Source organism: Vicugna pacos, chromosome 8, assembly GCF_048564905.1.
Source record: "Vicugna pacos chromosome 8, VicPac4, whole genome shotgun sequence".
NCBI classification, from domain to species: Eukaryota; Metazoa; Chordata; class Mammalia; order Artiodactyla; family Camelidae; genus Vicugna; species Vicugna pacos.
The window spans coordinates 13814419-13826580 of NC_132994.1; the positions used below are offsets into that span (position 1 = coordinate 13814419).

The 12162-nt window shown below is 41.2% G+C and overlaps 1 long non-coding RNA gene across 6 annotated transcripts in view; it reads left to right on the top strand.

Annotated features, from left to right (window-relative positions):
- Nucleotides 1-12162, top strand: part of LOC116281636 (uncharacterized) — a 287689-nt gene that overhangs the window by 237238 nt on the left and 38289 nt on the right. For all 6 annotated transcript variants that reach the window (XR_012075194.1, XR_012075195.1, XR_012075193.1 and 3 more), the window contains 2 exons: nt 5061-5199; nt 7546-7605. This is a non-coding gene — a long non-coding RNA (uncharacterized lncRNA). The remainder of the gene's footprint in view (nt 1-5060; nt 5200-7545; nt 7606-12162) is intronic.

Genomic DNA, 12162 nt, shown 5'->3' on the forward strand with positions numbered 1-12162 from the left:
TTTGTTTTCATATTCTTTTTAACCATAAGTTACTACAAGATATTGAATATAGTTCCCTGTGCTATACAGTATAAACTTGTTGTTTATCTGATGACCTTATTATTGTTCCAATAAAAAAAATGTACATTTGAAATCAGATGATCCTCTTGGGGTAACTCCTTTGGAATAGAATAGCAAGTGCAGGGTAGAGGACTTCCATGATACTGAGAGCAAAAGCCTTGGAGAACCACATCCCAGAGGGTTGCAGCAGACAACTACGGGAAGCCCAAAGAAGCAAAACCCTCTAGGTAAAACAGAGCACTAGGGTCATAGGTCAGAGTAACCCTTTATCCCCCCAAATGGCTCTAGAAGCACGGACAACTTTGTGCTGTGACACGGTTGCACCTCTGGCGAGATGCCATCTCTAAGTGATAGCCACCGCCCTTCCACAAGAGACAGCCTGTGTCTCCCAGACCACCGCAATTATGCCTCTTCTCTCCTGGCCTCTGCCCGCAGCGTGGGTCATGATGCCGCTACCCACTTAGAGCACTCGCTCGTTTAGAGTCCCACGGGGATGGTCAATACCACATATGCGAATTCTGGCGACAAGCACCAGGGCAAAAAAAAAACCCAACATGATTCAGAAATAGCACTCCAGTAAAACTCAATGTATAGTCATTATTTCTCAAGGGTTCTGTATCTGTGAATGTTCCAGAAGAACAGAGCTCATTTTTTAAGTATCCACATGTTTTTCCATATGACTGATTTGAGCAAATGAAATCTAAATTACTCTTACCCTCTTCCTTTCCTTCTCAATTTCTGAACATAACTTTACCATTTTTAATAAAGTGGCATCGCAATTTTCTACTGTCAAGAGCATTCCTGATCTGGTGCCATGTGTCCTCCCTTTGGACCTCCTACCCTGTCCTCAGACATCCTGAGCTTTTGCCAAAATGGGCTGTTCCCCAGTCCCCTTTCACCCCTCACTTTGGGCACCTGCAGCCTTGATTTGGGCATGTTTGTTGACTGAATGACTGACTCTCTCTGGTCCCTGTTTTTTGCAGCGCAAGCTCGTCCCATCTTTCCTGACCCAGTGGCACTAGGTGGCCCCCCAAACCCCCTTTCTTGCTCAGCTACTGCAAATGACATTTCTGTAGTGGATCGTTAATCTTTTGAATTTTCCCTTTGACGTTTATCACTCATTCTGATTCTTTGTACACTTATGTAGGTGGATAGAAATTGTTGAGCGCAATAGAGAGCATATTTTATATATCTTAGTTTCCCACGTTGTGCCTTAAAACAAAGCCTGGCACAAACAGATATTTTTCTACAAACACTTTAAAGGCATTTATTGAATGGATTAGTAGAAAGGGTCCTGGCTAGCTGAAACTGAAATCCGATACAACTGGGAAGTGAAGCTAAGTGAACCATCCCCCACTCCCAGCCTGAAATCCTTTGTCTGATCTACAGTCACGGGTCTACAATGGGGTTGAGAGTCTCCAAGAGAAAGACACTCTAACGCTGCCTGCAACCGGGACCCATGCCTTACTTTGAGTGCATGAGCTAAACTAGGCTCACAGCAGGTGTTCAATAAATAAATTCTGTGATCTATCCAAGCCTCACTGAACTTCTTCTTGACTTGTTTTAACAGAGCGTGTCACCTCATCTCAGAGCAGCCTTTAGTCCCCAGCCTCAGGAGCAGTAAGGATACTGGCGATGGCAGAGATTAACAAGTTGCTGAGTGGTGGAGCCTGGGAGAGACAATGCTGCTGTGTGCCCTCACTCCTGGGGCAGCCAGTGCATTTGGTCCCTCAGGCTTGAGCTCAGGGAGATAAAGGCACTTGTGCAAGAGGATACCCAGCTTTGTGGAGGCAAGAGGAGCAGTGCTGCAGCATCTCAGACTCACTCTATGCCTGGAATATCCGTGGGGGCTGGAAGTGATTCCCAGGGATTCTGGACTCACAGAAGACACCTCTCAGTGTGTCCTAGAAAATATGTCCGTGAGGTTTGCAAGGGAATGGAATTCCTGCATGAAAAAGATGCCTGTTGTTAGCTGGTAAAATTTGGTTTTACTATTGAATGTGACATCATCATTTTGTCCAAGGGTGGGTGTGGAACCCTTGGGAGATGAATGAATGAATGATCACACCTAATAAAACGAGATTCTTAGAAAAGAGATTTTTCCCCTATAAGATGCCAATTGTTTTAGTGAATCCTAATAGAAAAAAAATGATTTTAAATTAAAGAACTAATGCAGAGCTTTGCAACTAACTGGTCTGAACCCTTTGCCTCACTGATGAGAGAACTTCCCAGTCCTGGGGCTTGATGTGGACAGAAATGGGACCAGTCACCAGGCTTGCTGAGGCCCGGGATGGGAGCTGTCTCTGGACCAGGAGAGATGCTCCCTAAAGAATGATTTGGGAGCCAGTTCTGCTGGGAGACAAACTAGAGCAAGGAAAGATGTCTGTACCAACAAGAGCTGGGCTCTGAGCCCATCATGTCTAGGTCAGACCAGTTAGCAGTAATGGCTTCTGCTAACCAACAGCCAGCTATTTTCCATTCCCATTAAAAGAAAGTTAGACCTACAGAGTATCTCAGAAATAGGATCTTTTCTTTCATAAAAGCCACCGCAAAGAGCATACTTTCCTTGAACCATCACATCTTGAAGCAAAGTGACTTTGAATTGCATGGACTCGGAGAGGCATTTATTTCCATGGTTGTTTTTCATTCGGGGAGGAAAAAAAAAAAAAAAGGAAAAGAGAGAGCAAAGAAAATGCATGGCTAGCAATAGAGTAAGGATAAATGTATCTAGAAATTTTCATTTGGCAGCTGAAATCCTGCTGAGAAATTCTACCCACAAAGTCTGTTTAATGGGAGGGCTACACAGCCTCTCATCCATTCAACAAATAGTTATTAAGGGCCAACATCCCGTTGAGAATTATGCTAGAGATAGAAAAATCACAAAGACCTGGTAGACTTAAGCGCAGGGCATCAGGAGGTGGAGAGCGTGGAGGACTTCCTGGAGGAGCAGAGGCTGACAAGCACTAGTTGTTTACTGCGTGAGGCCTGGGGAAGGACGCTGCAGACACTGTCAGGAGAGCAAGCCTGGTGTTCCAGGAACAGAAGGCCACTCAGCCTGCAGTGCCGTGTGTGGGAACAGGTGCAGTGACAGAGCAGGCTGGAGGGACAGGAAAGACCATCTCGGGAGTCTGAGCTGTATCTCTATATCGCAAAGCTGACAGGAGCCATCCGACATCTGAAGAATGTGTTGTATGATCTGATTCATATTTAGAACCCTGTCACTCTTTTTTGATATATATTTTTATTGAAGTACAGTCAGTTTACAATGTTGTGTCAGTTTCCGGTGTACAGCACAATACTTCAGTCATATAGGAACGTACATATGTTCATTTTCATATTCTTTTTTACCTGTAAGTTACTACAAAATATTGAATATAGTTCCCTGTGCTATATAGTATAAACTTATTGTTTATCTATTTTATGTATATTAGTTAGTATCTGAAAATCTAGAACTCCTAATTTATCCCTTCCCACCTTCCCCCCTGATAACCATAAGTTTGTTTTCTATGTCTGTGAGTCTATTTCTGTTTTGTAAATAAATAAGTTTGTTTGTCTTTTTTTTTTTTTTTAGATTCCACATATAAGTGGTATCACATGGTGTTTTTCTTTCTCTTTCTGGCTGGCTTCACTTATAATGACATTCTCCAGGTCCATCCATGTTGCTGCAAATGGCATTATTTTATTCTTTGTTATGGCTGAGTAGTATTCTGTTGTATAAATATACCACAGCTCCTTTATCCAGTCATCTGTCAATGGACATCTGGGTTATTTCCATATCTTGGCTATTGTGAATAGTGCTGCTATGAACATTGGGGTGCATGTGTCTTTTTGAATGAAGGTTCCCTCTGGATATATGCCCAGGAGTGGGATCATACAGTAAGTCTATTTTTAGTTTAGAACATGGTCACTCTAAAATGGCTCTTAAACATAAGAAAATGTGCTCCATTAAAACTCAGAGATACTGCTTTGTATCTGTTAGATTAGCAAAAATCAAAAAGTTTGAGCAGGGCAGAGAAACAGGCATTTACCCATTTTTCTGGCAGGAGTGATAACAACTGGACAACATATTTTAGAACTGCAAATGCATCTACCTGGGACCAGGCAATTCCAATTCTCAGACTCTGTCCTACAATTACTCTCACACCAGTATGTGGTGACATATGGACACCTTTCTTCTTTGCAGCATTATTTGTAATAGCAAAATATCAAAAACTAGTAAATGTCCATTAAAAGCAGACTGGCTAAATATGTTTTATTAGCTCTATCTGATGGACATCTTGCACTTAAAGAAAATGACTTCCTTATATGGAAAGATTACCAAGATACATTGCTTATTTAAAAAGTAAGTCTGAAACAGTGTGTCCAGCATAGTTTTTTTTGTGTAATGGGGCATATTGAAAGGTATATTAGTATGTTTTATTGTTTATGTATACAATATCGCCAGAATAACATGCAAAAATATTCCTCCTGCCATGATTGGGTAGAGTGTGGAAGGGAACTGGGTGGCTGGAGATGGGGACAGGAGGGACTGTTTCCAATGGATGACATCTTTGGTGACCTTGGCCCAAGGGGTTTCATGGAGTGGTGTGGGCAGAACCCAAAGTGTAATTGAGGACTGGATGGATGAGGAGTGACAGACATGAGACTGCTTTCAAGAAGTCTGGTTGTGCAGGGGGAGAGCGATAGGGCAGGGTTTGGGGTAGCGGAGAGGGAGCAGTGTCAGATCAAGAAAAGTCTCTTTTGAACTGGGAAACAGACTCGAGCTTGTTTTCAAATACAGACATGGAGACCGAAAGATGAAAAATTTAGAGGAGATATTGATGAAGTGAGACAAGGGTAGAAATGAAAATACTACAAATTTCCAAAGAAGATTTAAAACTGCAAGTCCAAGGGTTACATTTTTTAATAAAATTTTTTATTGATTTATAATCATTTTACAAGGGTTACATTTTTTTCTCTCTCTTTTTCTTTCTTTTCTATCTGTCCCCTGTTGTCTTTAGAACCCTGGTTTGTACCAAGCAAGACTCACTCAGTGTTAATTTGCCATCTGATGTCATGGTGTCTGAGCTCATATTTTGAAGAATCTCCCCTCACTGAACGTTAGCTCAGGATCAAAGTGGCGCGCACCTACGAGAGAAGGTACGTGCAGGAGCCCCACCAACCCCACATCCCTCCCTGTCCCGGTAAGAGTAAGGAATGTGGCTCCTCCCACCACCCTCTCAGCCTCCACCATCAGCCTGGCCTAGACTTCCCGGCTGCAGAGGAGTCCTGCACCAGCGGCTGTGCCCCCAGCAGGTCCAGACCCACACTCTGTAAGAGCCAGGACACGGCCCCACAAATTCCTTCCTAAGTTTTTAGTGTGTTCTATGTCCCGGCATTTTCCAAGTGAAAAATATGCCTCATACTCCCCCTAGTGGCGGCCCCAGGAATGCTTTTCAGGGACTAAACCCTACCTCGTTGGTGACAGAGAAGCTGCCAGTCCTAGACGGGCATCTTCACTTCCCCAACTCCCCCGACTCCCCGGCAACTTTGCTGGTGTTGCTGTCTGTGATTAGGAAGAAATATTCGGCCATGTGGATATCTAGAAATTAACAGATTAGAGGGACTGAGTTTCAGCCACAGGGTAATGAAGACATCTCCAGATCTTCCTTGTTTTATGAGGAGGAAAACGTTAGAAGCAGGAAGTCTTTAGACACATACAAAGGAGGAAAGAGGAACATAGACTACTCTAGACGTGTCCCCGGCTGCACTGGGGCTCCCAGAGTCGAGGCAGGATGATCACTGCCACATTTAAGAAGACAGAAACCCAAAAGGGTGAATACACTGAGGACATGTAACCTGTAAGGAAGATGGTTTTAAGGGACAGTGGTAGCAGTGATTAAATATTTGCAGGGCTGACATGCGGAAGATTAAGTTTCCTTGATCAGAACAACTCCAAATTGGTGGTTCTGAACCATCAGAGGGCCAGTCTGAGAACTGATGAATATATAGACTTTCTCTCCCGAATAATTTACTTTCACATTTCACAGAGTCACTGAAAAAAATTGATGGCTAATAATATAGAAAAAGCTCCTCAACGCCACTTAAACATTTAGACCAAAGTATGCTTTTTTTTTTAATTTGGAAAAGCTCAAATAATTTGGTAACGCAAAGTGGTGCAGTCAAAGGTGTGAAGATACAGGAACTCTTGCACAACTGGTGCGTTATGAGCTGGTGTTATCTTTTTTGGAAGGTGCTCTATCTGTTAAGTGACCCCCCTCCCCATGCCATAGTTTCACTTCCCATCTCCAGGACTAGGATTCTCCAATGTATATGCCCCATCCAGCTCAGACCTCTTTGAACTTTAAACATGAATAATCAGCTGTCTTCACTTGATTGTCTTGAAGGTTCTGCAAATCTATCATGTGCAAGACAGCACATAAAACAACCTCTCCACGCACACAGATCTAGCCCCTGATAGTGTTCACTGCTGGGGTACAGCACCCCTATCCATTCCTCTTTGTCCATCGGAAATCTCAGAGGCATCCTTGGTGTTTCCCTCTAGCAGCTTCTCCCCACTTCCGCGTCACCACACAGTTTACGTCGTCATCAGGTCCTACCTGGACGACTGTAGTAATCTCCTAACATGTGTCCTCACACTGGCTCTGCTCCTCTGGCAGCCTATCCTCACTGTAGTCAGGGTAACTCTTTAAAAACGTAAATTGAATCATGTCAATCCTCCTGCTTAAATTCTTGCGATTGCTTTTAAAAGAAACACAAAAATCTTAAATGCCACCTGCAGACGCTACACCATCTCACTTCTAACTACCTTCCCAGGCCCCTCTACCCCATTCTCTCCTTCATTCTCACACTCCAGCCTCTGGCTTCTTTCTCCTTCTTTAAAGTCATTTTTCTCTCCTGCCACAGGGCTCTCTCTCTACATATGTATATTTCTCCTCTCTCAAATTATCGTCTCCCTCTCTTCACCTTAAGTCCTGCTCATGACATAATCTGAAGTCCTAAGGATTCATCCCTGTCACCCCAGTTAAGCTCAGTTTTCTTTTGTTATTTGGTATATGAAAGCATAGAACTATGTCTTTTTTTCTTCCTGGATTATAGCAATTTGTGATTATGCCCTAATCTACGTGATTGTTTTAGTTCTATCTTTTCCTGCTACTAGACTATAATCTTCATGACAGCAGAAACCTGGTCTTTCCCAAAGTGTGCTAGTGTGTCTTAAAAAGCAAGGAGTAGGCACTCTGTGTGTGTGTGTGTGTGTGTGTGTGTGTGTGTGTGTGTGTGTGTTAGAAAATGTGAGGAAGAAAATACACAAAAATGTTAACAGTAGTTATTCATTATATAAGGTAATGAACTTACGCATCTCTGTTTTTCTTTCCTTTATTTTCCTGTATTTTATATTATTTTATACAATGGGTATGCATTTATTTATAGCCAGGTAGAAATCACTGTGTTATTTATTAACACCTAATCAACTGAATTTCACAGGAAATGGCTGCCAGCCACCTATGCCAAATATGAATGGACTGCAGAAGATTACCAGAAAAGGTAAGGAAAACTAAGAGCATTAAAATAAGAGTCTAAAATGAAATTATAAAATAACTAACCATGGAGTAAACAACAGAACAGAGAGCTTTTTTAAAAAATCTGAATGAGCATCTTCAGAGACATTGGGGAATACTATTTTTATCATGACAAACTGCTATGAAAAAGAGAGCAATCAGAGAACAAGAAAGAGATTTATGTAATTAAAAATATATTTGCAAAAAGGCAGTGAAAGAGCTGCATAATAAAATACACACAGAGATAAATCAAGGCAGTTGCCCTAAAGAGGAAATTCAATGAATGGAAAATGTAAGAGAGAAGTTAAAAGACATGGCATGTAATCTAGGTGATCCAACCCATGTCCAAAAGGTGTTTGAGAAAGAGATTGCAGGGACTACACAGAAGATGTGGGGAAAAAGAAAGAAAAAAAATGGGAAAAGAAAATTTTGTCTGAGCTAGAGACAAAACAGGTCATCAAATATGAAAGACTCACCAATAGCCAACCGGGGAAAAGGGGGACTTTAAGACATAAATCTAGACACATACTTAGGAAATCAATTAAAAAAGCTATAAAGAAAATCCTAAAGCTTCTAGTTGGGAATACAAATTATCTCAAAAAATAAGAATTTTCTGCAACAATGAATAGACAAGACAAAAAATCCTTTCCCACAAGGAGGTCACATTCTAGTAAGAGGGGAAAAGATGAGGAACAAGATAAGTAAGTTACACATTCAGACTGTTAGACAGTAACCCGCAAGGATGAGGAATGTTGCAGGGGTGCAACTTGAAACAGTGTTATCAGGGCAGCCTCACTTCTAAGGCAACATCTGAGGCAACACCTGGGAGAGGTGAGGAGTTAGCCGTTAAGATGTCTGGGGCAGAGCATCCTGGGAGGAGGCGGGTGTTCATATATGCAAAGGCCTTGAGGCAAAAGCATGCTTGTTGTGTTCTGGGAACACCAAGGATGCCATTGTGGCTGGAGCAGAGTAAACAAGGAGGAGAGGTCATAGGAGACAGATTACATGGGACCTTTTAGGCCACTGGTAAACACCAGTTTTTACTCAGAGTGAAATAGGAAGTAAGTGAGGAGTTTCTGGCAGAGTGACAACATCTGTCACTTGAGCTGCTGTACTGGAAATAAACTGAAGAGGGTGAAGGGAAGATTCAGGGAAACTGGGTGAAAATGTATTATAGTAATTCAGGCAAGAGATGTATGAGAGAAGGTCAGAGCAGGATGGTAGCAGACGAGGGGATGAAAAGGGTTCATATTCCAGGTACACTGGGGAAGTAAAGCTAACAGGAATCGAGTGTGACTCCAACATTTTTGACCTGAGAAACTAGAAGATAGAACTACTGTTGCCTAGAAGGCTGCAAGAAGCAGGCGGGAGGGGAGGACCAAGGTTCCACCGTGGGTGTGTTGTATTTGAAAAGCCTATTAGACATCCACGTGGAGTAGTAAAGTAGGAAGTTGTATAAACAAACATCTATAAATACATACATACATACATACATACATATAAATAATCAAGGTAGAGATGCTGATTAAAAACACGAGGCTGGGTAAGGTTCCAAAGAAGTGAGTTAAAGTGTCAGAAGGGAAGAGATCAAAGAACTGGGTTCTAGGATGTACCAACACTTAGAGGTCAGAGAGATGCGAAGAAAGGAGGAATCAAAACTGAGAAGTAGCAACCACAGAAATAAGCAGAAAATAAAGGGAGCATCGTGTCCCAGAAGCCAAAGGAAGAACACGTGTCAAGGAAGAGAGAATGATAAAAACTGCTGACTGTGTGATGGGTACAGGGAGGTACATTACATTATTTTGCCTACATTAAAATGTCTCCATAATCCAAAGTTAAAAAAAAATAAAAACAAACTGCTGACGGGACAAGTAATATGACCACTGGAATTGACAACATGAATGTACTCAGTGATCTAGATTAGAGGGGTTCTGGGGCAACTAGGGATGACACTGGGGACAGTGAGTATAAGTAAGTCTTTGGAGTTTTCTTACTATAACAGGAAGGAAGCCGTGGAGGGTAGCTGGGGGCGGGGGGTGGGGAATGAGGTCAAAAAAGAAGTTTTTGTTAGGTTGTGAAATATAACACCCTCTTTGGAGATTAATGGAAAGATCCAGAAGAGGGAGGAGATTAAACTTTCATTCCTGAAGAAGCAGGAATGAAAAGAGGAACTGCTGGAGCAATGTCCTTGCAAAAGGGGGTGGGACTGGAGGCAGAATGAGGAGAGCTGGGCTTGGCAAGAAGCGTAGGGAATCCAGCTGAGATCAAAGGAGCAAACACTACTTAAGTGGGTGGAGATGCAGGGAGTGAGTAGATTCGGTGACCGGGGCTTGTGGACGTCTTCAGACTGTGATTTTCTCACTACCATCTACTTGAGAATGGGATGAAAGTGAAGAAAAGAGGAAAGAGTCACGTGTATGTACAGACCAAGAAAAGCCCAAAGCTAGAAAGAAAATCAATTTAACCTTGATGCTTAAAATAATCTCCTGTAATGAGCTCAGTTGGGAGGCTGTTGTTTGTTTAAAGACTTACATTTCCTTTTCTGTGGGTTTAATCACATGCCATGCTTCCAAAATGACACAGTACACATGTGTTGATATAGCAATATATATAGTAATATGTATACATGTATAATTTAATATATATGTTAAATGTTATCCATCAGTTTCAACATTTAGAAACCATATATAAAAAACTGAAGACAAATGATCAAAGAACATAAAGGAAATATTATTAACCTTGACAGTGTAAAAACAACATAATAAATATAATCAGGGAAGGGAATGAGGTGGAAGTGTGCAAAACCTCTCCTCTGTGTGCAGTTAACAGGTGCTAAGTAGAATTTATATATTAAAACACAATCCTAAAGGCAAGTACCAGAAAAAAACTACAAATAATAATATAACTAACACATTTAGGAAACAGAAGGAAAAATAGATGGGTTAAAGTTCTTTTAAACTCTCATAAATCACTGGGTTAATAGATACAGGCTAAAGCTGATAATTCAAGAAATTAAAGTGTAATTTAAAACTATATTAAAGTCAATTCCAAATGAAATAAACAGCAATGTGACTACTAAGTGGAGAGGAGGTGGTGAGGGAAGTTCCTTACATGTTTCAGGATCATTTGATTTACCTGTCATGTGTACATATGTATTATTTTCAAAATGTTAAAAAAAAACTTAAGTAATTTAAGAAGCTATGAATACTATTTTGTGTGTGTGTATATATATTTTTTTTAACTGAAGTATAGTCAGTTTACAGTGTTATGGTAATTTCTGGTGTACAGCATAATGCTTCAGTCATACATGAACAGTACTATTTTTGAATCAAGTAGGACCTCCAAAAGATTATATAATTAAGCACTTGGTGAAGTCTAGCTTTTTTCAGAATGATTTCACTAAGTGTTAACATGAATGTGCTAGCTTTCCTCAAAGGCTGCTTTGAGAAATAATCATAAAAAAAAATGTATTTCCTTGTTTACTCTGGACCTGTTGTTGAGGACATTGATTATTACATGACAGCATTAGCGATTCAGTCTTTGAGTGAGCCTCTTTATCTCAGTACTAAACAAAGCTTTGCTTCTGCTGAAGAACTGTTTGCTTCCTCTTCTCTAAGAGAACCGTTCATTGGTTACATTCACCTTTTTTGACCATGGGTCAAACTCGAAGCCCTATCCTAGCTATTGTCTTACCCTGTGTGGATGGCAGAGTTGTATTTTCCCTCCCCTTGGTCCTGGGTTTCTATTTCTGTTTTTATTTTGTCATTTAATTTTACCTATTTGTGATATGAACTGTGATGTAAAATCATTTGTAAATAGAGGTGGGACATAAATAGGTAAATAAAGTTTGTTATTTAGCAAAATATACTCTTTATGACCAGTTACAAAATGGATAATCCTTCTACTTTCCCAAGCTGTCAAATCTTACTCTAGATCTCCCTTTCCCATCACCTTAGGGGTTCTATCAGCCAAATTTAGAGGCAGACCAGAATGTCCTCAAAGTTTCTCAAATAACCTGGGCAAAAGTTTCAGACATACAAAAGGAAAACTTGAATACATCAAATGTAAATACCAAGTGTAGAGGAACATTTCCCAATAGTTGAAACAGTCCAAAGATAGGAATGGGCTGCCCTAAACCCAGGAGTTGGTCCTCCCTGGGACTCTAGACAGCTTTCTCATGGAGGCAAAGGAGACAGACATGTGTTCAGTTTTCCTCACCAGTAATACTGCCCGGTATCCTTGCCTATGAACTTCCCACTGTTAGAAAACATCACTGGATGATATGGCAAATGCTCAAGGTGGGAGACACGTTGCCTAGGTCTCTCCCTCACCCCTTCCTGATTCCCACATTGAAGGTAAGCATCAGTCTCATTGGCTGTTAGCTCTATCAGTCTCAGCTGTCATGGAGGAAGGTTGCCTCCACCTAGAGTCTTGGACTCTTAGGCAACAGTTTCTTTTTTGGCCTTTACCCGTTACATGGATTAGTAAGAAGATGCCTGCAAAGGACAAAGAGTGCTAAGTCAACAGCCCTATGTATAAAGAA